The following is a 20066-nucleotide window of genomic DNA, read 5'->3' on the forward strand; positions in this document are numbered from 1 at the left end:
ACAACACAAAAGAGTTTCAACTACAAATTTGTGCAAAAGATGTAAATAACATGGAAATGTAAGCTTTAATTGTTTGCAGGATTGGAAAAGCTTACAACACCTGGTATTCCCAGACAGTCTCCCATGCAAGTACTAACCAGGCCCAACCCTAGGTAGCTTCTGAGATCAGACGAGATCAGGCATTCTAAGGGTGGAATGGCCGTAAGCAGAAGCACCTTGCAAACTAGAGGATTCAAATTTCATAGCTAAGACCATATTTGTTCAAAACCAAGCAAAAGCATTCCATTTCAACACATCAACATTTACAACACAAAAGAGTTTCAACTACAAATTTGTGCAAAAGATGTAAATAACATGGAAATGTAAGCTTTAATTGTTTGCAGGATTGGAAAAGCTTACAACACCTGATATTCCCAGACAGTCTCCCATTCAAGTACTAACCAGGCCCAACCCTAGGTAGCTTCTGAGATCAGACGAGATCAGGCATTCTAAGGGTGGAATGGCCTTAAGCAGAAGCACCTTGCAAACTAGAGGATTCAAATTTCATAGCTAAGACCATATTTGTTCAAAACCAAGCAAAAGCATTCCATTTCAACACATCAACATTTACAACACAAAAGAGTTTCAACTACAAATTTGTGCAAAAGATGTAAATAACATGGAAATGTAAGCTTTAATTGTTTGCAGGATTGGAAAAGCTTACAACACCTGATATTCCCAGACAGTCTCCCATTCAAGTACTAACCAGGCCCAACCCTAGGTAGCTTCTGAGATCAGACGAGATCAGGCATTCTAAGGGTGGAATGGCCTTAAGCAGAAGCACCTTGCAAACTAGAGGATTCAAATTTCATAGCTAAGACCATATTTGTTCAAAACCAAGCAAAAGCATTCCATTTCAACACATCAACATTTACAACACAAAAGAGTTTCAACTACAAATTTGTGCAAAAGATGTAAATAACATGGAAATGTAAGCTTTAATTGTTTGCAGGATTGGAAAAGCTTACAACACCTGGTATTCCCAGACAGTCTCCCATTCAAGTACTAACCAGGCCCAACCCTAGGTAACTTCTGAGATCAGACGAGATCAGGCATTCTAAGGGTGGAATGGCCGTAAGCAGAAGCACCTTGCAAACTAGAGGATTCAAATTTCATAGCTAAGATCATATTTGTTCAAAACCAAGCAAAAGCATTCCATTTCAACACATCAACATTTACAACACAAAGCATTCCATTTCAACACATCAACATTTACAACACAAAAGAGTTTCATCTACAAATTTGTGCAAAAGATGTAAATAACATGGAAATGTAAGCTTTAATTGTTTGCAGGATTGGAAAAGCTTACAACACCTAGCATTCCCAGACAGTCTCCCATTCAAGTACTAACCAGGCCCAACCCTAGGTAGCTTCTGAGATCAGACGAGATCAGGCATTCTAAGGGTGGAATGGCCGTAAGCAAAAGCACCTTCCAAACTAGAGGATTCAAATTTCATAGCTAAGACCATATTTGTTCAAAACCAAGCAAAAGCATTCCATTTCAACACATCAACATTTACAACACAAAAGAGTTTCAACTACAAATTTGTGCAAAAGATGTAAATAACATGGAAATGTAAGCTTTAATTGTTTGCAGGATTGGAAAAGCTTACAACACCTGGTATTCCCAGACAGTCTCCCATTCAAGTACTAACCAGACCCAACCCTAGGTAGCTTCTGAGATCAGACGAGATCAGGCATTCTAAGGGTGGAATGGCCGTAAGCAGAAGCACCTTGCAAACTAGAGGATTCAAATTTCATAGCTAAGACCATATTTGTTCAAAACCAAGCAAAAGCATTCCATTTCAACACATCAACATTTACAACACAAAAGAGTTTCAACTACAAATTTGTGCAAAAGATGTAAATAACATGGAAATGTAAGCTTTAATTGTTTGCAGGATTGGAAAAGCTTACAACACCTGGTATTCCCAGACAGTCTCCCATTCAAGTACTAACCAGGCCCAACCCTAGGTAGCTTCTGAGATCAGACGAGATCAGGCATTCTAAGGTTGGAATGGCCGTAGGCAGAAGCACCTTGCAAACCTAGAGGATTCAAATTTCATAGCTAAGACCATATTTGTTCAAAACCAAGCAAAAGCATTCCATTTCAACACATCAACATTTACAACACAAAAGAGTTTCAACTACAAATTTGTGCAAAAGATGTAAATAACATGGAAATGTAAGCTTTAATTGTTTGCAGGATTGGAAAAGCTTACAACACCTGGTATTCCCAGACAGTCTCCCATTCAAGTACTAACCAGGCCCAACCCTAGGTAACTTCTGAGATCAGACGAGATCAGGCATTCTAAGGGTGGAATGGCCGTAAGCAGAAGCACCTTGCAAACTAGAGGATTCAAATTTCATAGCTAAGATCATATTTGTTCAAAACCAAGCAAAAGCATTCCATTTCAACACATCAACATTTACAACACAAAGCATTCCATTTCAACACATCAACATTTACAACACAAAAGAGTTTCATCTACAAATTTGTGCAAAAGATGTAAATAACATGGAAATGTAAGCTTTAATTGTTTGCAGGATTGGAAAAGCTTACAACACCTAGCATTCCCAGACAGTCTCCCATTCAAGTACTAACCAGGCCCAACCCTAGGTAGCTTCTGAGATCAGACGAGATCAGGCATTCTAAGGGTGGAATGGCCGTAAGCAAAAGCACCTTCCAAACTAGAGGATTCAAATTTCATAGCTAAGACCATATTTGTTCAAAACCAAGCAAAAGCATTCCATTTCAACACATCAACATTTACAACACAAAAGAGTTTCAACTACAAATTTGTGCAAAAGATGTAAATAACATGGAAATGTAAGCTTTAATTGTTTGCAGGATTGGAAAAGCTTACAACACCTGGTATTCCCAGACAGTCTCCCATTCAAGTACTAACCAGACCCAACCCTAGGTAGCTTCTGAGATCAGACGAGATCAGGCATTCTAAGGGTGGAATGGCCGTAAGCAGAAGCACCTTGCAAACTAGAGGATTCAAATTTCATAGCTAAGACCATATTTGTTCAAAACCAAGCAAAAGCATTCCATTTCAACACATCAACATTTACAACACAAAGCATTCCATTTCAACACATCAACATTTACAACACAAAAGAGTTTCATCTACAAATTTGTGCAAAAGATGTAAATAACATGGAAATGTAAGCTTTAATTGTTTGCAGGATTGGAAAAGCTTACAACACCTGATATTCCCAGACAGTCTCCCATTCAAGTACTAACCAGGCCCAACCCTAGGTAGCTTCTGAGATCAGACGAGATCAGGCATTCTAAGGGTGGAATGGCCGTAAGCAGAAGCACCTTGCAAACTAGAGGATTCAAATTTCATAGCTAAGACCATATTTGTTCAAAACCAAGCAAAAGCATTCCATTTCAACACATCAACATTTACAACACAAAAGAGTTTCAACTACAAATTTGTGCAAAAGATGTAAATAACATGGAAATGTAAGCTTTAATTGTTTGCAGGATTGGAAAAGCTTACAACACCAGGTATTCCCAGACAGTCTCCCATTCAAGTACTAACCAGGCCCAACCCTAGGTAGCTTCTGAGATCAGACGAGATCAGGCATTCTAAGGGTGGAATGGCCGTAAGCAGAAGCACCTTGCAAACTAGAGGATTCAAATTTCATAGCTAAGACCATATTTGTTCAAAACCAAGCAAAAGCATTCCATTTCAACACATCAACATTTACAACACAAAAGAGTTTCAACTACAAATTTGTGCAAAAGATGTAAATAACATGGAAATGTAAGCTTTAATTGTTTGCAGGATTGGAAAAGCTTACAACACCTGGTATTCCCAGACAGTCTCCCATTCAAGTACTAACCAGGCCCAACCCTAGGTAGCTTCTGAGATCAGACGAGATCAGGCATTCTAAGGGTGGAATGGCCGTAAGCAGAAGCACCTTGCAAACTAGAGGATTCAAATTTCATAGCTAAGACCATATTTGTTCAAAACCAAGCAAAAGCATTCCATTTCAACACATCAACATTTACAACACAAAAGAGTTTCAACTACAAATTTGTGCAAAAGATGTAAATAACATGGAAATGTAAGCTTTAATTGTTTGCAGGATTGGAAAAGCTTACAACACCTGATATTCCCAGACAGTCTCCCATTCAAGTACTAACCAGGCCCAACCCTAGGTAGCTTCTGAGATCAGACGAGATCAGGCATTCTAAGGGTGGAATGGCCGTAAGCAGAAGCACCTTGCAAACTAGAGGATTCAAATTTCATAGCTAAGATCATATTTGTTCAAAACCAAGCAAAAGCATTCCATTTCAACACATCAACATTTACAACACAAAGCATTCCATTTCAATACATCAACATTTACAACACAAAAGAGTTTCATCTACAAAATTGTGCAAAAGATGTAAATAACATGGAAATGTAAGCTTTAATTGTTTGCAGGATTGGAAAAGCTTTCAACACCTGGTATTCCCAGACAGTCTCCCATTCAAGTACTAACCGTGCCCAACCCTAGGTAGCTTCTGAGATCAGACGAGATCAGGCATTCTAAGGGTGGAATTGCCGTAAGCAGAAGCACCTTGCAAACTAGAGGATTCAAATTTCATAGCTAAGACCATATTTGTTCAAAACCAAGCAAAAGCATTCCATTTCAACACATCAACATTTACAACACAAAAGAGTTTCAACTACAAATTTGTGCAAAAGATGTAAATAACATGGAAATGTAAGCTTTAATTGTTTGCAGGATTGGAAAAGCTTACAACACCTGATATTCCCAGACAGTCTCCCATTCAAGTACTAACCAGGCCCAACCCTAGGTAGCTTCTGAGATCAGATGAGATCAGGCATTCTAAGGGTGGAATGGCCGTAAGCAGAAGCACCTTGCAAACCTAGAGGATTCAAATTTCATAGCTAAGACCATATTTGTTCAAAACCAAGCAAAAGCATTCCATTTCAACACATCAACATTTACAACACAAAAGAGTTTCAACTACAAATTTGTGCAAAAGATGTAAATAACATGGAAATGTAAGCTTTAATTGTTTGCAGGATTGGAAAAGCTTACAACACCTGGTATTCCCAGACAGTCTCCCATTCAAGTACTAACCAGGCCCAACCCTAGGTAGCTTCTGAGATCAGACGAGATCAGGCATTCTAAGGGTGGAATGGCCGTAAGCAGAAGCACCTTGCAAACTAGAGGATTCAAATTTAATAGCTAAGACCATATTTGTTCAAAACCAAGCAAAAGCATTCCATTTCAACACATCAACATTTACAACACAAAAGAGTTTCAACTACAAATTTGTGCAAAAGATGTAAATAACATGGAAATGTAAGCTTTAATTGTTTGCAGGATTGGAAAAGCTTACAACACCGGGTATTCCCAGACAGTCTCCCATTCAAGTACTAACCAGGCCCAACCCTAGGTAGCTTCTGAGATCAGACGAGATCAGGCATTCTAAGGGTGGAATAGCCGTAAGCAGAAGCACCTTGCAAACTAGAGGATTCAAATTTCATAGCTAAGACCATATTTGTTCAAAACCAAGCAAAAGCATTCCATTTCAACACATCAACATTTACAACACAAAAGAGTTTCAACTACAAATTTGTGCAAAAGATGTAAAAAACATGGAAATGTAAGCTTTAATTGTTTGCAGGATTGGAAAAGCTTACAACACCTGGTATTCCCAGACAGTCTCCCATTCAAGTACTAACCAGGCCCAACCCTAGGTAGCTTCTGAGATCAGACGAGATCAGGCATTCTAAGGGTGGAATGGCCGTAAGCAGAAGCACCTTGCAAACTAGAGGATTCAAATTTCATAGCTAAGACCATATTTGTTCAAAACCAAGCAAAAGCATTCCATTTCAACACATCAACATTTACAACACAAAAGAGTTTCAACTACAAATTTGTGCAAAAGATGTAAATAACATGGAAATGTAAGCTTTAATTGTTTGCAGGATTGGAAAAGCTTACAACACCTGATATTTCCAGACAGTCTCCCATTCAAGTACTAACCAGGCCCAACCCTAGGTAGCTTCTGAGATCAGACGAGATCAGGCATTCTAAGGGTGGAATGGCCGTAAGCAGAAGCACCTTGCAAACCTAGAGGATTCAAATTTCATAGCTAAGACCATATTTGTTCAAAACCAAGCAAAAGCATTCCATTTCAACACATCAACATTTACAACACAAAAGAGTTTCAACTACAAATTTGTGCAAAAGATGTAAATAACATGGAAATGTAAGCTTTAATTGTTTGCAGGATTGGAAAAGCTTACAACACCTGGTATTCCCAGACAGTCTCCCATGCAAGTACTAACCAGGCCCAACCCTAGGTAGCTTCTGAGATCAGACGAGATCAGGCATTCTAAGGGTGGAATGGCCGTAAGCAGAAGCACCTTGCAAACTAGAGGATTCAAATTTCATAGCTAAGACCATATTTGTTCAAAACCAAGCAAAAGCATTCCATTTCAACACATCAACATTTACAACACAAAAGAGTTTCAACTACAAATTTGTGCAAAAGATGTAAATAACATGGAAATGTAAGCTTTAATTGTTTGCAGGATTGGAAAAGCTTACAACACCTGATATTCCCAGACAGTCTCCCATTCAAGTACTAACCAGGCCCAACCCTAGGTAGCTTCTGAGATCAGACGAGATCAGGCATTCTAAGGTTGGAATGGCCGTAGGCAGAAGCACCTTGCAAACCTAGAGGATTCAAATTTCATAGCTAAGACCATATTTGTTCAAAACCAAGTAAAAGCATTCCATTTCAACACATCAACATTTACAACACAAAGCATTCCATTTCAACACATCAACATTTACAACACAAAAGAGTTTCATCTACAAATTTGTGCAAAAGATGTAAATAACATGGAAATGTAAGCTTTAATTGTTTGCAGGATTGGAAAAGCTTACAACACCTGATATTCCCAGACAGTCTCCCATTCAAGTACTAACCAGGCCCAACCCTAGGTAGCTTCTGAGATCAGACGAGATCAGGCATTCTAAGGGTGGAATGGCCGTAAGCAGAAGCACCTTGCAAACTAGAGGATTCAAATTTCATAGCTAAGACCATATTTGTTCAAAACCAAGCAAAAGCATTCCATTTCAACACATCAACATTTACAACACAAAAGAGTTTCAACTACAAATTTGTGCAAAAGATGTAAATAACATGGAAATGTAAGCTTTAATTGTTTGCAGGATTGGAAAAGCTTACGACACCTGGTATTCCCAGACAGTCTCCCATTCAAGTACTAACCAGGCCCAACCCTAGGTAGCTTCTGAGATCAGACGAGATCAGGCATTCTAAGGGTGGAATGGCCGTAAGCAGAAGCACCTTGCAAACTAGAGGATTCAAATTTCATAGCTAAGACCATATTTGTTCAAAACCAAGCAAAAGCATTCCATTTCAACACATCAACATTTACAACACAAAAGAGTTTCAACTACAAATTTGTGCAAAAGATGTAAATAACATGGAAATGTAAGCTTTAATTGTTTGCAGGATTGGAAAAGCTTACAACACCTGGTATTCCCAGACAGTCTCCCATTCAAGTACTAACCAGGCCCAACCCTAGGTAGCTTCTGAGATCAGACGAGATCAGGCATTCTAAGGGTGGAATTGCCGTAAGCAGAAGCACCTTGCAAACTAGAGGATTCAAATTTCATAGCTAAGACCATATTTGTTCAAAACCAAGCAAAAGCATTCCATTTCAACACATCAACATTTACAACACAAAAGAGTTTCAACTACAAATTTGTGCAAAAGATGTAAATAACATGGAAATGTAAGCTTTAATTGTTTGCAGGATTGGAAAAGCTTACAACACCGGGTATTCCCAGACAGTCTCCCATTCAAGTACTAACCAGGCCCAACCCTAGGTAGCTTCTGAGATCAGACGAGATCAGGCATTCTAAGGGTGGAATAGCCCTAAGCAGAAGCACCTTGCAAACTAGAGGATTCAAATTTCATAGCTAAGACCATATTTGTTCAAAACCAAGCAAAAGCATTCCATTTCAACACATCAACATTTACAACACAAAAGAGTTTCAACTACAAATTTGTGCAAAAGATGTAAATAACATGGAAATGTAAGCTTTAATTGTTTGCAGGATTGGAAAAGCTTACAACACCTGGTATTCCCAGACAGTCTCCCATGCAAGTACTAACCAGGCCCAACCCTAGGTAGCTTCTGAGATCAGACTAGATCAGGCATTCTAAGGGTGGAATGGCCGTAAGCAGAAGCACCTTGCAAACTAGAGGATTCAAATTTCATAGCTAAGACCATATTTGTTCAACACCAAGCAAAAGCATTCCATTTCAACACATCAACATTTACAACACAAAAGAGTTTCAACTACAAATTTGTGCAAAAGATGTAAATAACATGGAAATGTAAGCTTTAATTGTTTGCAGGATTGGAAAAGCTTACAACACCTGATATTCCCAGACAGTCTCCCATTCAAGTACTAACCAGGCCCAACCCTAGGTAGCTTCTGAGATCAGACGAGATCAGGCATTCTAAGGGTGGAATGGCCTTAAGCAGAAGCACCTTGCAAACTAGAGGATTCAAATTTCATAGCTAAGACCATATTTGTTCAAAACCAAGCAAAAGCATTCCATTTCAACACATCAACATTTACAACACAAAAGAGTTTCAACTACAAATTTGTGCAAAAGATGTAAATAACATGGAAATGTAAGCTTTAATTGTTTGCAGGATTGGAAAAGCTTACAACACCTGATATTCCCAGACAGTCTCCCATTCAAGTACTAACCAGGCCCAACCCTAGGTAGCTTCTGAGATCAGACGAGATCAGGCATTCTAAGGGTGGAATGGCCTTAAGCAGAAGCACCTTGCAAACTAGAGGATTCAAATTTCATAGCTAAGACCATATTTGTTCAAAACCAAGCAAAAGCATTCCATTTCAACACATCAACATTTACAACACAAAAGAGTTTCAACTACAAATTTGTGCAAAAGATGTAAATAACATGGAAATGTAAGCTTTAATTGTTTGCAGGATTGGAAAAGCTTACAACACCTGGTATTCCCAGACAGTCTCCCATTCAAGTACTAACCAGGCCCAACCCTAGGTAGCTTCTGAGATCAAACGAGATCAGGCATTCTAAGGGTGGAATGGCCGTAAGCAGAAGCACCTTGCAAACTAGAGGATTCAAATTTCATAGCTAAGACCATATTTGTTCAAAACCAAGCAAAAGCATTCCATTTCAACACATCAACATTTACAACACAAAAGAGTTTCAACTACAAATTTGTGCAAAAGATGTAAATAACATGGAAATGTAAGCTTTAATTGTTTGCAGGATTGGAAAAGCTTACAACACCTGGTATTCCCAGACAGTCTCCCATTCAAGTACTAACCAGGCCCAACCCTAGGTAGCTTCTGAGATCAGAGGAGATCAGGCATTCTAAGGTTGGAATGGCCGTAGGCAGAAGCACCTTGCAAACCTAGAGGATTCAAATTTCATAGCTAAGACCATATTTGTTCAAAACCAAGCAAAAGCATTCCATTTCAACACATCAACATTTACAACACAAAAGAGTTTCAACTACAAATTTGTGCAAAAGATGTAAATAACATGGAAATGTAAGCTTTAATTGTTTGCAGGATTGGAAAAGCTTACAACACCTGGTATTCCCAGACAGTCTCCCATTCAAGTACTAACCAGGCCCAACCCTAGGTAACTTCTGAGATCAGACGAGATCAGGCATTCTAAGGGTGGAATGGCCGTAAGCAGAAGCACCTTGCAAACTAGAGGATTCAAATTTCATAGCTAAGATCATATTTGTTCAAAACCAAGCAAAAGCATTCCATTTCAACACATCAACATTTACAACACAAAGCATTCCATTTCAACACATCAACATTTACAACACAAAAGAGTTTCATCTACAAATTTGTGCAAAAGATGTAAATAACATGGAAATGTAAGCTTTAATTGTTTGCAGGATTGGAAAAGCTTACAACACCTAGCATTCCCAGACAGTCTCCCATTCAAGTACTAACCAGGCCCAACCCTAGGTAGCTTCTGAGATCAGACGAGATCAGGTATTCTAAGGGTGGAATGGTCGTAAGCAAAAGCACCTTCCAAACTAGAGGATTCAAATTTCATAGCTAAGACCATATTTGTTCAAAACCAAGCAAAAGCATTCCATTTCAACACATCAACATTTACAACACAAAAGAGTTTCAACTACAAATTTGTGCAAAAGATGTAAATAACATGGAAATGTAAGCTTTAATTGTTTGCAGGATTGGAAAAGCTTACAACACCTGGTATTCCCAGACAGTCTCCCATTCAAGTACTAACCAGACCCAACCCTAGGTAGCTTCTGAGATCAGACGAGATCAGGCATTCTAAGGGTGGAATGGCCGTAAGCAGAAGCACCTTGCAAACTAGAGGATTCAAATTTCATAGCTAAGACCATATTTGTTCAAAACCAAGCAAAAGCATTCCATTTCAACACATCAACATTTACAACACAAAGCATTCATTTCAACACATCAACATTTACAACACAAAAGAGTTTCATCTACAAATTTGTGCAAAAGATGTAAATAACATGGAAATGTAAGCTTTAATTGTTTGCAGGATTGGAAAAGCTTACAACACCTGATATTCCCAGACAGTCTCCCATTCAAGTACTAACCAGGCCCAACCCTAGGTAGCTTCTGAGATCAGACGAGATCAGGCATTCTAAGGGTGGAATGGCCGTAAGCAGAAGCACCTTCCAAACTAGAGGATTCAAATTTCATAGCTAAGACCATATTTGTTCAAAACCAAGCAAAAGCATTCCATTTCAACACATCAACATTTACAACACAAAAGAGTTTCAACTACAAATTTGTGCAAAAGATGTAAATAACATGGAAATGTAAGCTTTAATTGTTTGCAGGATTGGAAAAGCTTACAACACCTGGTATTCCCAGACAGTCTCCCATTCAAGTACTAACCAGGCCCAACCCTAGGTAGCTTCTGAGATCAGACGAGATCAGGCATTCTAAGGGTGGAATGGCCGTAAGCAGAAGCACCTTGCAAACTAGAGGATTCAAATTTCATAGCTAAGACCATATTTGTTCAAAACCAAGCAAAAGCATTCCATTTCAACACATCAACATTTACAACACAAAGAGTTTCAACTACAAATTTGTGCAAAAGATGTAAATAACATGGAAATGTAAGCTTTAATTGTTTGCAGGATTGGAAAACCTTACAACACCTGGTATTCCCAGACAGTCTCCATTCAAGTACTAACCTGGCCCAACCTTGGTAGCTTCTGAGATCAGACGAGATCAGGCATTCTAAGGGTGGAATGGCCGTAAGCAGAAGCACCTTGCAAACTAGAGGATTCAAATTTCATAGCTAAGACCATATTTGTTCAAAACCAAGCAAAAGCATTCCATTTCAACACATCAACATTTACAACACAAAAGAGTTTCAACTACAAATTTGTGCAAAAGATGTAAATAACATGGAAATGTAAGCTTTAATTGTTTGCAGGATTGGAAAAGCTTACAACACCTGGTATTCCCAGACAGTCTCCCACTCAAGTACTAACCAGGCCCAATCCTAGGTAGCTTCTGAGATCAGACGAGATCAGGCATTCTAAGGGTGGAATGGCCGTAAGCAGAAGCACCTTGCAAACTAGAGGATTCAAATTTCATAGCTAAGACCATATTTGTTCAAAACCAAGCGAAAGCATTCCATTTCAACACATCAACATTTACAACACAAAAGAGTTTCAACTACAAATTTGTGCAAAAGATGTAAATAACATGGAAATGTAAGCTTTAATTGTTTGCAGGATTGGAAAAGCTTACAACACCTGGTATTCCCAGACAGTCTCCCATTCAAGTACTAACCAGGCCCAACCCTAGGTAGCTTCTGAGATCAGACGAGATCAGGCATTCTAAGGGTGGAATGGCCGTAAGCAGAAGCACCTTGCAAACTAGAGGATTCAAATTTCATAGCTAAGACCATATTTGTTCAAAACCAAGCAAAAGCATTCCATTTCAACACATCAACATTTACAACACAAAAGAGTTTCAACTACAAATTTGTGCAAAAGATGTAAATAACATGGAAATGTAAGCTTTAATTGTTTGCAGGATTGGAAAAGCTTACAACACCTGGTATTCCCAGACAGTCTCCCATTCAAGTACTAACCAGGCCCAACCCTAGGTAGCTTCTGAGATCAGACGAGATCAGGCATTCTAAGGGTGGAATGGCCGTAAGCAGAAGCACCTTGCAAACTAGAGGATTCAAATTTCATAGCTAAGACCATATTTGTTCAAAACCAAGCAAAAGCATTCCATTTCAACACATCAACATTTACAACACAAAGCATTCCATTTCAACACATCAACATTTACAACACAAAAGAGTTTCATCTACAAATTTGTGCAAAAGATGTAAATAACATGGAAATGTAAGCTTTAATTGTTTGCAGGATTGGAAAAGCTTACAACACCTGATATTCCCAGACAGTCTCCCATTCAAGTACTAACCAGGCCCAACCCTAGGTAGCTTCTGAGATCAGACGAGATCAGGCATTCTAAGGGTGGAATGGCCGTAAGCAGAAGCACCTTGCAAACCTAGAGGATTCAAATTTCATAGCTAAGACCATATTTGTTCAAAACCAAGCAAAAGCATTCCATTTCAACACATCAACATTTACAACACAAAAGAGTTTCAACTACAAATTTGTGCAAAAGATGTAAATAACATGGAAATGTAAGCTTTAATTGTTTGCAGGATTGGAAAAGCTTACAACACCTGGTATTCCCAGACAGTCTCCCATTCAAGTACTAACCAGGCCCAACCCTAGGTAGCTTCTGAGATCAGACGAGATCAGGCATTCTAAGGGTGGAATGGCCGTAAGCAGAAGCACCTTGCAAACTAGGGGATTCAAATTTCATAGCTAAGACCATATTTGTTCAAAACCAAGCAAAAGCATTCCATTTCAACACATCAACATTTACAACACAAAAGAGTTTCAACTACAAATTTGTGCAAAAGATGTAAATAACATGGAAATGTAAGCTTTAATTGTTTGCAGGATTGGAAAAGCTTACAACACCTGGTATTCCCAGACAGTCTCCCATTCAAGTACTAACCAGGCCCAACCCTAGGTAGCTTCTGAGATCAGACGAGATCAGGCATTCTAAGGGTGGAATGGCCGTAAGCAGAAGCACCTTCCAAACTAGAGGATTCAAATTTCATAGCTAAGACCATATTTGTTCAAAACCAAGCAAAAGCATTCCATTTCAACACATCAACATTTACAACACAAAAGAGTTTCAACTACAAATTTGTGCAAAAGATGTAAATAACATGGAAATGTAAGCTTTAATTGTTTGCAGGATTGGAAAACCTTACAACACCTGGTATTCCCAGACAGTCTCCCATTCAAGTACTAACCAGGCCCAACCCTTGGTAGCTTCTGAGATCAGACGAGATCAGGCATTCTAAGGGTGGAATGGCCGTAAGCAGAAGCACCTTGCAAACTAGAGGATTCAAATTTCATAGCTAAGACCATATTTGTTCAAAACCAAGCAAAAGCATTCCATTTCAACACATCAACATTTACAACACAAAAGAGTTTCAACTACAAATTTGTGCAAAAGATGTAAATAACATGGAAATGTAAGCTTTAATTGTTTGCAGGATTGGAAAAGCTTACAACACCTGGTATTCCCAGACAGTCTCCCACTCAAGTACTAACCAGGCCCAACCCTAGGTAGCTTCTGAGATCAGACGAGATCAGGCATTCTAAGGGTGGAATGGCCGTAAGCAGAAGCACCTTGCAAACTAGAGGATTCAAATTTCATAGCTAAGACCATATTTGTTCAAAACCAAGCAAAAGCATTCCATTTCAACACATCAACATTTACAACACAAAAGAGTTTCAACTACAAATTTGTGCAAAAGATGTAAATAACATGGAAATGTAAGCTTTAATTGTTTGCAGGATTGGAAAAGCTTACAACACCTGGTATTCCCAGACAGTCTCCCACTCAAGTACTAACCAGGCCCAACCCTAGGTAGCTTCTGAGATCAGACGAGATCAGGCATTCTAAGGGTGGAATGGCCGTAAGCAGAAGCACCTTGCAAACTAGAGGATTCAAATTTCATAGCTAAGACCATATTTGTTCAAAACCAAGCAAAAGCATTCCATTTCAACACATCAACATTTACAACACAAAAGAGTTTCAACTACAAATTTGTGCAAAAGATGTAAATAACATGGAAATGTAAGCTTTAATTGTTTGCAGGATTGGAAAAGCTTACAACACCTGGTATTCCCAGACAGTCTCCCATTCAAGTACTAACCAGGCCCAACCCTAGGTAGCTTCTGAGATCAGACAAGATCAGGCATTCTAAGGGTGGAATGGCCGTAAGCAGAAGCACCTTGCAAACTAGAGGATTCAAATTTCATAGCTAAGACCATATTTGTTCAAAACCAAGCAAAAGCATTCCATTTCAACACATCAACATTTACAACACAAAAGAGTTTCAACTACAAATTTGTGCAAAAGATGTAAATAACATGGAAATGTAAGCTTTAATTGTTTGCAGGATTGGAAAAGCTTACAACACCTGGTATTCCCAGACAGTCTCCCATTCAAGTACTAACCAGGCCCAACCCTAGGTAGCTTCTGAGATCAGACGAGATCAGGCATTCTAAGGGTGGAATGGCCGTAAGCATAAGCACCTTGCAAACTAGAGGATTCAAATTTCATAGCTAAGACCATATTTGTTCAAAACCAAGCAAAAGCATTCCATTTCAACACATCAACATTTACAACACAAAAGAGTTTCAACTACAAATTTGTGCAAAAGATGTAAATAACATGGAAATGTAAGCTTTAATTGTTTGCAGGATTGGAAAAGCTTACAACACCTGGTATTCCCAGACAGTCTCCCATTCAAGTACTAACCAGGCCCAACCCTTGGTAGCTTCTGAGATCAGACGAGATCAGGCATTCTAAGGGTGGAATGGCCGTAAGCAGAAGCACCTTGCAAACTAGAGGATTCAAATTTCATAGCTAAGACCATATTTGTTCAAAACCAAGCAAAAGCATTCCATTTCAACACATCAACATTTACAACACAAAAGAGTTTCAACTACAAATTTGTGCAAAAGATGTAAATAACATGGAAATGTAAGCTTTAATTGTTTGCAGGATTGGAAAAGCTTACAACACCTGGTATTCCCAGACAGTCTCCCATTCAAGTACTAACCAGGCCCAACCCTAGGTAGCTTCTGAGATCAGACGAGATCAGGCATTCTAAGGGTGGAATGGCCGTAAGCAGAAGCACCTTGCAAACCTAGAGGATTCAAATTTCATAGCTAAGACCATATTTGTTCAAAACCAAGCAAAAGCATTCCATTTCAACACATCAACATTTACAACACAAAAGAGTTTCAACTACAAATTTGTGCAAAAGATGTAAATAACATGGAAATGTAAGCTTTAATTGTTTGCAGGATTGGAAAAGCTTACAACACCTGGTATTCCCAGACAGTCTCCCATTCAAGTACTAACCAGGCCCAACCCTAGGTAGCTTCCGAGATCAGACGAGATCAGGCATTCTAAGGGTGGAATGGCCGTAAGCAGAAGCACCTTGCAAACTAGAGGATTCAAATTTCATAGCTAAGACCATATTTGTTCAAAACCAAGCAAAAGCATTCCATTTCAACACATCAACATTTACAACACAAAAGAGTTTCAACTACAAATTTGTGCAAAAGATGTAAATAACATGGAAATGTAAGCTTTAATTGTTTGCAGGATTGGAAAAGCTTACAACACCTGGTATTCCCAGACAGTCTCCCATTCAAGTACTAACCAGGCCCAACCCTAGGTACCTTCTGAGATCAGACGAGATCAGGCATTCTAAGGGTGGAATGGCCGTAAGCAGAAGCACCTTGCAAACTAGAGGATTCAAATTTCATAGCTAAGACCATATTTGTTCAAAACCAAGCAAAAGCATTCCATTTCAACACATCAACATTTACAACACAAAAGAGTTTCAACTACAAATTTGTGCAAAAGATGTAAATAACATGGAAATGTAAGCTTTAATTGTTTGCAGGATTGGAAAAGCTTACAACACCTGGTATTCCCAGACAGTCTCCCATTCAAGTACTAACCAGGCCCAACCCTAGGTAGCTTCTGAGATCAGATGAGATCAGGCATTCTAAGGGTGGAATGGCCGTAAGCAGAAGCACCTTGCAAACTAGAGGATTCAAATTTCATAGCTAAGACCATATTTGTTCAAAACCAAGCAAAAGCATTCCATTTCAACACATCAACATTTACAACACAAAAGAGTTTCAACTACAAATTTGTGCAAAAGATGTAAAAAACATGGAAATGTAAGCTTTAATTGTTTGCAGGATTGGAAAAGCTTACAACACCTGGTATTCCCAGACAGTCTCCCATTCAAGTACTAACCAGGCCCAACCCTAGGTAGCTTCTGAGATCAGACGAGATCAGGCATTCTAAGGGTGGAATGGCCGTAAGCAGAAGCACCTTGCAAACTAGAGGATTCAAATTTCATAGCTAAGACCATATTTGTTCAAAACCAAGCAAAAGCATTCCATTTCAACACATCAACATTTACAACACAAAAGAGTTTCAACTACAAATTTGTGCAAAAGATGTAAATAACATGGAAATGTAAGCTTTAATTGTTTGCAGGATTGGAAAAGCTTACAACACCTGATATTCCCAGACAGTCTCCCATTCAAGTACTAACCAGGCCCAACCCTAGGTAGCTTCTGAGATCAGACGAGATCAGGCATTCTAAGGGTGGAATGGCCTTAAGCAGAAGCACCTTGCAAACTAGAGGATTCAAATTTCATAGCTAAGACCATATTTGTTCAAAACCAAGCAAAAGCATTCCATTTCAACACATCAACATTTACAACACAAAAGAGTTTCAACTACAAATTTGTGCAAAAGATGTAAATAACATGGAAATGTAAGCTTTAATTGTTTGCAGGATTGGAAAAGCTTACAACACCTGGTATTCCCAGACAGTCTCCCATTCAAGTACTAACCAGGCCTAACCCTAGGTAGCTTCTGAGATCAGACGATATCAGGCATTCTAAGGGTGGAATGGCCGTAAGCAGAAGCACCTTGCAAACTAGAGGATTCAAATTTCATAGCTAAGACCATATTTGTTCAAAACCAAGCAAAAGCATTCCATTTCAACACATCAACATTTACAACACAAAAGAGTTTCAACTACAAATTTGTGCAAAAGATGTAAATAACATGGAAATGTAAGCTTTAATTGTTTGCAGGATTGGAAAAGCTTACAACACCTGGTATTCCCAGACAGTCTCCCATTCAAGTACTAACCAGGCCCAACCCTAGGTAGCTTCTGAGATCAGACGAGATCAGGCATTCTAAGGGTGGAATGGCCGTAGGCAGAAGCACCTTGCAAACCTAGAGGATTCAAATTTCATAGCTAAGACCATATTTGTTCAAAACCAAGCAAAAGCATTCCATTTCAACACATCAACATTTACAACACAAAAGAGTTTCAACTACAAATTTGTGCAAAAGATGTAAATAACATGGAAATGTAAGCTTTAATTGTTTGCAGGATTGGAAAAGCTTACAACACCTGGTATTCCCAGACAGTCTCCCATTCAAGTACTAACCAGGCCCAACCCTAGGTAGCTTCTGAGATCAGACGAGATCAGGCATTCTAAGGGTGGAATGGCCGTAAGCAGAAGCACCTTGCAAACTAGAGGATTCAAATTTCATAGCTAAGACCATATTTGTTCAAAACCAAGCAAAAGCATTCCATTTCAACACATCAACATTTACAACACAAAAGAGTTTCAACTACAAATTTGTGCAAAAGATGTAAATAACATGGAAATGTAAGCTTTAATTGTTTGCAGGATTGGAAAAGCTTACAACACCTGATATTCCCAGACAGTCTCCCATTCAAGTACTAACCAGGCCCAACCCTAGGTAGCTTCTGAGATCAGACGAGATCAGGCATTCTAAGGGTGGAATGGCCGTAAGCAGAATCACCTTGCAAACTAGAGGATTCAAATTTCATAGCTAAGATCATATTTGTTCAAAACCAAGCAAAAGCATTCCATTTCAACACATCAACATTTACAACACAAAAGAGTTTCAACTACAAATTTGTGCAAAAGATGTAAATAACATGGAAATGTAAGCTTTAATTGTTTGCAGGATTGGAAAAGCTTACAACACCTGGTATTCCCAGACAGTCTCCCATTCAAGTACTAACCAGGCCCAACCCTAGGTAGCTTCTGATATCAGACGAGATCAGGCATTCTAAGGGTGGAATGGCCGTAAGCAGAAGCACCTTGCAAACTAGAGGATTCAAATTTCATAGCTAAGACCATATTTGTTCAAAACCAAGCAAAAGCATTCCATTTCAACACATCAACATTTACAACACAAAAGAGTTTCAACTACAAATTTGTGCAAAAGATGTAAATAACATGGAAATGTAAGCTTTAATTGTTTGCAGGATTGGAAAAGCTTACAACACCTGGTATTCCCAGACAGTCTCCCATTCAAGTACTAACCAGGCCCAACCCTTGGTAGCTTCTGAGATCAGACGATATCAGGCATTCTGAGGGTGGAATGGCCGTAAGCAGAAGCACCTTGCAATCTAGAGGATTCAAATTTCATAGCTAAGACCATATTTGTTCAAAACCAAGCAAAAGCATTCCATTTCAACACATCAACATTTACAACACAAAAGAGTTTCAACTACAAATTTGTGCAAAAGATGTAAATAACATGGAAATGTAAGCTTTAATTGTTTGCAGGATTGGAAAAGCTTACAACACCTGGTATTCCCAGACAGTCTCCCATTCAAGTACTAACCAGGCCCAACCCTAGGTAGCTTCTGAGATCAGACGAGATCAGGCATTCTAAGGGTGGAATGGCCGTAAGCAGAAGCACCTTGCAAACTAGAGGATTCAAATTTCATAGCTAAGACCATATTTGTTCAAAACCAAGCAAAAGCATTCCATTTCAACACATCAACATTTACAACACAAAAGAGTTTCAACTACAAATTTGTGCAAAAGATGTAAATAACATGGAAATGTAAGCTTTAATTGTTTGCAGGATTGGAAAAGCTTACAACACCTGGTATTCCCAGACAGTCTCCCATTCAAGTACTAATCAGGCCCAACCCTAGGTAGCTTCTGAGATCAGACGAGATCAGGCATTCTAAGGGTGGAATGGCCGTAAGCAGAAGCACCTTGCAAACCTAGAGGCTTCAAATTTCATAGCTAAGACCATATTTGTTCAAAACCAAGCAAAAGCATTCCATTTCAACACATCAACATTTACAACACAAAAGAGTTTCAACTACAAATTTGTGCAAAAGATGTAAATAACATGGAAATGTAAGCTTTAATTGTTTGCAGGATTGGAAAAGCTTACAACACCTGGTATTCCCAGACAGTCTCCCATTCAAGTACTAACCAGGCCCAACCCTTGGTAGCTTCTGAGATCAGACGAGATCAGGCATTCTAAGGGTGGAATGGCCGTAAGCAGAAGCACCTTGCAAACTAGAGGATTCAAATTTCATAGCTAAGACCATATTTGTTCAAAACCAAGCAAAAGCATTCCATTTCAACACATCAACATTTACAACACAAAAGAGTTTCAACTACAAATTTGTGCAAAAGATGTAAATAACATGGAAATGTAAGCTTTAATTGTTTGCAGGATTGGAAAAGCTTACAACACCTGGTATTCCCAGACAGTCTCCCATTCAAGTACTAACCAGGCCCAACCCTAGGTAGCTTCTGAGATCAGACGAGATCAGGCATTCTAAGGGTGGAATGGCCGTAAGCAGAAGCACCTTGCAAACTAGAGGATTCAAATTTCATAGCTAAGACCATATTTGTTCAAAACCAAGCAAAAGCATTCCATTTCAACACATCAACATTTACAAC

At 38.9% G+C, this 20066-nt stretch overlaps 65 pseudogenes; all 65 read right to left on the bottom strand.

The window, feature by feature from the left end:
* Positions 1 to 88: 88 nt before the first annotated feature.
* Positions 89 to 207, bottom strand: LOC140570290 (5S ribosomal RNA; annotated as a pseudogene).
* Positions 208 to 392: 185 nt separating this feature from the next.
* LOC140566354 (5S ribosomal RNA) lies at positions 393 to 511 on the bottom strand (annotated as a pseudogene).
* Positions 512 to 696: 185 nt separating this feature from the next.
* Positions 697 to 815, bottom strand: LOC140566355 (5S ribosomal RNA; annotated as a pseudogene).
* A 185-nt stretch (positions 816 to 1000) lies between these two features.
* Positions 1001 to 1119, bottom strand: LOC140572490 (5S ribosomal RNA; annotated as a pseudogene).
* Positions 1120 to 1341: 222 nt separating this feature from the next.
* On the bottom strand, positions 1342 to 1460 carry LOC140572428 (5S ribosomal RNA; annotated as a pseudogene).
* A 185-nt stretch (positions 1461 to 1645) lies between these two features.
* Positions 1646 to 1764, bottom strand: LOC140571734 (5S ribosomal RNA; annotated as a pseudogene).
* Positions 1765 to 1949: 185 nt separating this feature from the next.
* LOC140566587 (5S ribosomal RNA) lies at positions 1950 to 2068 on the bottom strand (annotated as a pseudogene).
* Positions 2069 to 2254: 186 nt separating this feature from the next.
* Positions 2255 to 2373, bottom strand: LOC140572501 (5S ribosomal RNA; annotated as a pseudogene).
* A 222-nt stretch (positions 2374 to 2595) lies between these two features.
* On the bottom strand, positions 2596 to 2714 carry LOC140572429 (5S ribosomal RNA; annotated as a pseudogene).
* A 185-nt stretch (positions 2715 to 2899) lies between these two features.
* LOC140571735 (5S ribosomal RNA) lies at positions 2900 to 3018 on the bottom strand (annotated as a pseudogene).
* A 222-nt stretch (positions 3019 to 3240) lies between these two features.
* LOC140570799 (5S ribosomal RNA) lies at positions 3241 to 3359 on the bottom strand (annotated as a pseudogene).
* Positions 3360 to 3544: 185 nt separating this feature from the next.
* Positions 3545 to 3663, bottom strand: LOC140569932 (5S ribosomal RNA; annotated as a pseudogene).
* A 185-nt stretch (positions 3664 to 3848) lies between these two features.
* On the bottom strand, positions 3849 to 3967 carry LOC140569709 (5S ribosomal RNA; annotated as a pseudogene).
* Positions 3968 to 4152: 185 nt separating this feature from the next.
* Positions 4153 to 4271, bottom strand: LOC140570800 (5S ribosomal RNA; annotated as a pseudogene).
* Positions 4272 to 4493: 222 nt separating this feature from the next.
* Positions 4494 to 4612, bottom strand: LOC140567761 (5S ribosomal RNA; annotated as a pseudogene).
* A 185-nt stretch (positions 4613 to 4797) lies between these two features.
* LOC140570071 (5S ribosomal RNA) lies at positions 4798 to 4916 on the bottom strand (annotated as a pseudogene).
* A 186-nt stretch (positions 4917 to 5102) lies between these two features.
* LOC140569710 (5S ribosomal RNA) lies at positions 5103 to 5221 on the bottom strand (annotated as a pseudogene).
* A 185-nt stretch (positions 5222 to 5406) lies between these two features.
* LOC140571420 (5S ribosomal RNA) lies at positions 5407 to 5525 on the bottom strand (annotated as a pseudogene).
* Positions 5526 to 5710: 185 nt separating this feature from the next.
* Positions 5711 to 5829, bottom strand: LOC140569711 (5S ribosomal RNA; annotated as a pseudogene).
* A 185-nt stretch (positions 5830 to 6014) lies between these two features.
* Positions 6015 to 6133, bottom strand: LOC140573020 (5S ribosomal RNA; annotated as a pseudogene).
* A 186-nt stretch (positions 6134 to 6319) lies between these two features.
* LOC140570291 (5S ribosomal RNA) lies at positions 6320 to 6438 on the bottom strand (annotated as a pseudogene).
* Positions 6439 to 6623: 185 nt separating this feature from the next.
* On the bottom strand, positions 6624 to 6742 carry LOC140567066 (5S ribosomal RNA; annotated as a pseudogene).
* Positions 6743 to 6965: 223 nt separating this feature from the next.
* LOC140570802 (5S ribosomal RNA) lies at positions 6966 to 7084 on the bottom strand (annotated as a pseudogene).
* A 185-nt stretch (positions 7085 to 7269) lies between these two features.
* Positions 7270 to 7388, bottom strand: LOC140565982 (5S ribosomal RNA; annotated as a pseudogene).
* A 185-nt stretch (positions 7389 to 7573) lies between these two features.
* On the bottom strand, positions 7574 to 7692 carry LOC140571248 (5S ribosomal RNA; annotated as a pseudogene).
* A 185-nt stretch (positions 7693 to 7877) lies between these two features.
* LOC140573342 (5S ribosomal RNA) lies at positions 7878 to 7996 on the bottom strand (annotated as a pseudogene).
* A 185-nt stretch (positions 7997 to 8181) lies between these two features.
* LOC140573228 (5S ribosomal RNA) lies at positions 8182 to 8300 on the bottom strand (annotated as a pseudogene).
* Positions 8301 to 8485: 185 nt separating this feature from the next.
* Positions 8486 to 8604, bottom strand: LOC140566356 (5S ribosomal RNA; annotated as a pseudogene).
* A 185-nt stretch (positions 8605 to 8789) lies between these two features.
* Positions 8790 to 8908, bottom strand: LOC140566357 (5S ribosomal RNA; annotated as a pseudogene).
* A 185-nt stretch (positions 8909 to 9093) lies between these two features.
* On the bottom strand, positions 9094 to 9212 carry LOC140570275 (5S ribosomal RNA; annotated as a pseudogene).
* A 185-nt stretch (positions 9213 to 9397) lies between these two features.
* Positions 9398 to 9516, bottom strand: LOC140567263 (5S ribosomal RNA; annotated as a pseudogene).
* A 186-nt stretch (positions 9517 to 9702) lies between these two features.
* On the bottom strand, positions 9703 to 9821 carry LOC140572513 (5S ribosomal RNA; annotated as a pseudogene).
* Positions 9822 to 10043: 222 nt separating this feature from the next.
* LOC140570321 (5S ribosomal RNA) lies at positions 10044 to 10162 on the bottom strand (annotated as a pseudogene).
* A 185-nt stretch (positions 10163 to 10347) lies between these two features.
* Positions 10348 to 10466, bottom strand: LOC140571736 (5S ribosomal RNA; annotated as a pseudogene).
* Positions 10467 to 10687: 221 nt separating this feature from the next.
* Positions 10688 to 10806, bottom strand: LOC140570803 (5S ribosomal RNA; annotated as a pseudogene).
* A 185-nt stretch (positions 10807 to 10991) lies between these two features.
* On the bottom strand, positions 10992 to 11110 carry LOC140569712 (5S ribosomal RNA; annotated as a pseudogene).
* A 184-nt stretch (positions 11111 to 11294) lies between these two features.
* On the bottom strand, positions 11295 to 11411 carry LOC140568107 (5S ribosomal RNA; annotated as a pseudogene).
* Positions 11412 to 11596: 185 nt separating this feature from the next.
* On the bottom strand, positions 11597 to 11715 carry LOC140572473 (5S ribosomal RNA; annotated as a pseudogene).
* Positions 11716 to 11900: 185 nt separating this feature from the next.
* Positions 11901 to 12019, bottom strand: LOC140569713 (5S ribosomal RNA; annotated as a pseudogene).
* Positions 12020 to 12204: 185 nt separating this feature from the next.
* LOC140569714 (5S ribosomal RNA) lies at positions 12205 to 12323 on the bottom strand (annotated as a pseudogene).
* Positions 12324 to 12545: 222 nt separating this feature from the next.
* On the bottom strand, positions 12546 to 12664 carry LOC140570804 (5S ribosomal RNA; annotated as a pseudogene).
* A 186-nt stretch (positions 12665 to 12850) lies between these two features.
* LOC140569715 (5S ribosomal RNA) lies at positions 12851 to 12969 on the bottom strand (annotated as a pseudogene).
* Positions 12970 to 13154: 185 nt separating this feature from the next.
* LOC140569716 (5S ribosomal RNA) lies at positions 13155 to 13273 on the bottom strand (annotated as a pseudogene).
* A 185-nt stretch (positions 13274 to 13458) lies between these two features.
* LOC140570528 (5S ribosomal RNA) lies at positions 13459 to 13577 on the bottom strand (annotated as a pseudogene).
* Positions 13578 to 13762: 185 nt separating this feature from the next.
* Positions 13763 to 13881, bottom strand: LOC140570105 (5S ribosomal RNA; annotated as a pseudogene).
* A 185-nt stretch (positions 13882 to 14066) lies between these two features.
* On the bottom strand, positions 14067 to 14185 carry LOC140570107 (5S ribosomal RNA; annotated as a pseudogene).
* Positions 14186 to 14370: 185 nt separating this feature from the next.
* On the bottom strand, positions 14371 to 14489 carry LOC140572185 (5S ribosomal RNA; annotated as a pseudogene).
* Positions 14490 to 14674: 185 nt separating this feature from the next.
* On the bottom strand, positions 14675 to 14793 carry LOC140569719 (5S ribosomal RNA; annotated as a pseudogene).
* A 185-nt stretch (positions 14794 to 14978) lies between these two features.
* On the bottom strand, positions 14979 to 15097 carry LOC140569367 (5S ribosomal RNA; annotated as a pseudogene).
* A 185-nt stretch (positions 15098 to 15282) lies between these two features.
* On the bottom strand, positions 15283 to 15401 carry LOC140569720 (5S ribosomal RNA; annotated as a pseudogene).
* Positions 15402 to 15587: 186 nt separating this feature from the next.
* Positions 15588 to 15706, bottom strand: LOC140571115 (5S ribosomal RNA; annotated as a pseudogene).
* Positions 15707 to 15891: 185 nt separating this feature from the next.
* LOC140571187 (5S ribosomal RNA) lies at positions 15892 to 16010 on the bottom strand (annotated as a pseudogene).
* A 185-nt stretch (positions 16011 to 16195) lies between these two features.
* Positions 16196 to 16314, bottom strand: LOC140572681 (5S ribosomal RNA; annotated as a pseudogene).
* Positions 16315 to 16499: 185 nt separating this feature from the next.
* LOC140569721 (5S ribosomal RNA) lies at positions 16500 to 16618 on the bottom strand (annotated as a pseudogene).
* Positions 16619 to 16803: 185 nt separating this feature from the next.
* On the bottom strand, positions 16804 to 16922 carry LOC140566359 (5S ribosomal RNA; annotated as a pseudogene).
* Positions 16923 to 17107: 185 nt separating this feature from the next.
* On the bottom strand, positions 17108 to 17226 carry LOC140567503 (5S ribosomal RNA; annotated as a pseudogene).
* A 185-nt stretch (positions 17227 to 17411) lies between these two features.
* Positions 17412 to 17530, bottom strand: LOC140571864 (5S ribosomal RNA; annotated as a pseudogene).
* Positions 17531 to 17716: 186 nt separating this feature from the next.
* On the bottom strand, positions 17717 to 17835 carry LOC140569722 (5S ribosomal RNA; annotated as a pseudogene).
* Positions 17836 to 18020: 185 nt separating this feature from the next.
* On the bottom strand, positions 18021 to 18139 carry LOC140570805 (5S ribosomal RNA; annotated as a pseudogene).
* Positions 18140 to 18324: 185 nt separating this feature from the next.
* LOC140572312 (5S ribosomal RNA) lies at positions 18325 to 18443 on the bottom strand (annotated as a pseudogene).
* A 185-nt stretch (positions 18444 to 18628) lies between these two features.
* Positions 18629 to 18747, bottom strand: LOC140566500 (5S ribosomal RNA; annotated as a pseudogene).
* Positions 18748 to 18932: 185 nt separating this feature from the next.
* Positions 18933 to 19051, bottom strand: LOC140569723 (5S ribosomal RNA; annotated as a pseudogene).
* A 185-nt stretch (positions 19052 to 19236) lies between these two features.
* On the bottom strand, positions 19237 to 19355 carry LOC140570170 (5S ribosomal RNA; annotated as a pseudogene).
* A 186-nt stretch (positions 19356 to 19541) lies between these two features.
* Positions 19542 to 19660, bottom strand: LOC140569378 (5S ribosomal RNA; annotated as a pseudogene).
* A 185-nt stretch (positions 19661 to 19845) lies between these two features.
* LOC140569724 (5S ribosomal RNA) lies at positions 19846 to 19964 on the bottom strand (annotated as a pseudogene).
* Between the last annotated feature and the right edge of the window lie 102 nt (positions 19965 to 20066).

Source organism: Salminus brasiliensis, chromosome 11, assembly GCF_030463535.1.
Source record: "Salminus brasiliensis chromosome 11, fSalBra1.hap2, whole genome shotgun sequence".
Taxonomy (NCBI): domain Eukaryota; kingdom Metazoa; phylum Chordata; class Actinopteri; order Characiformes; family Bryconidae; genus Salminus; species Salminus brasiliensis.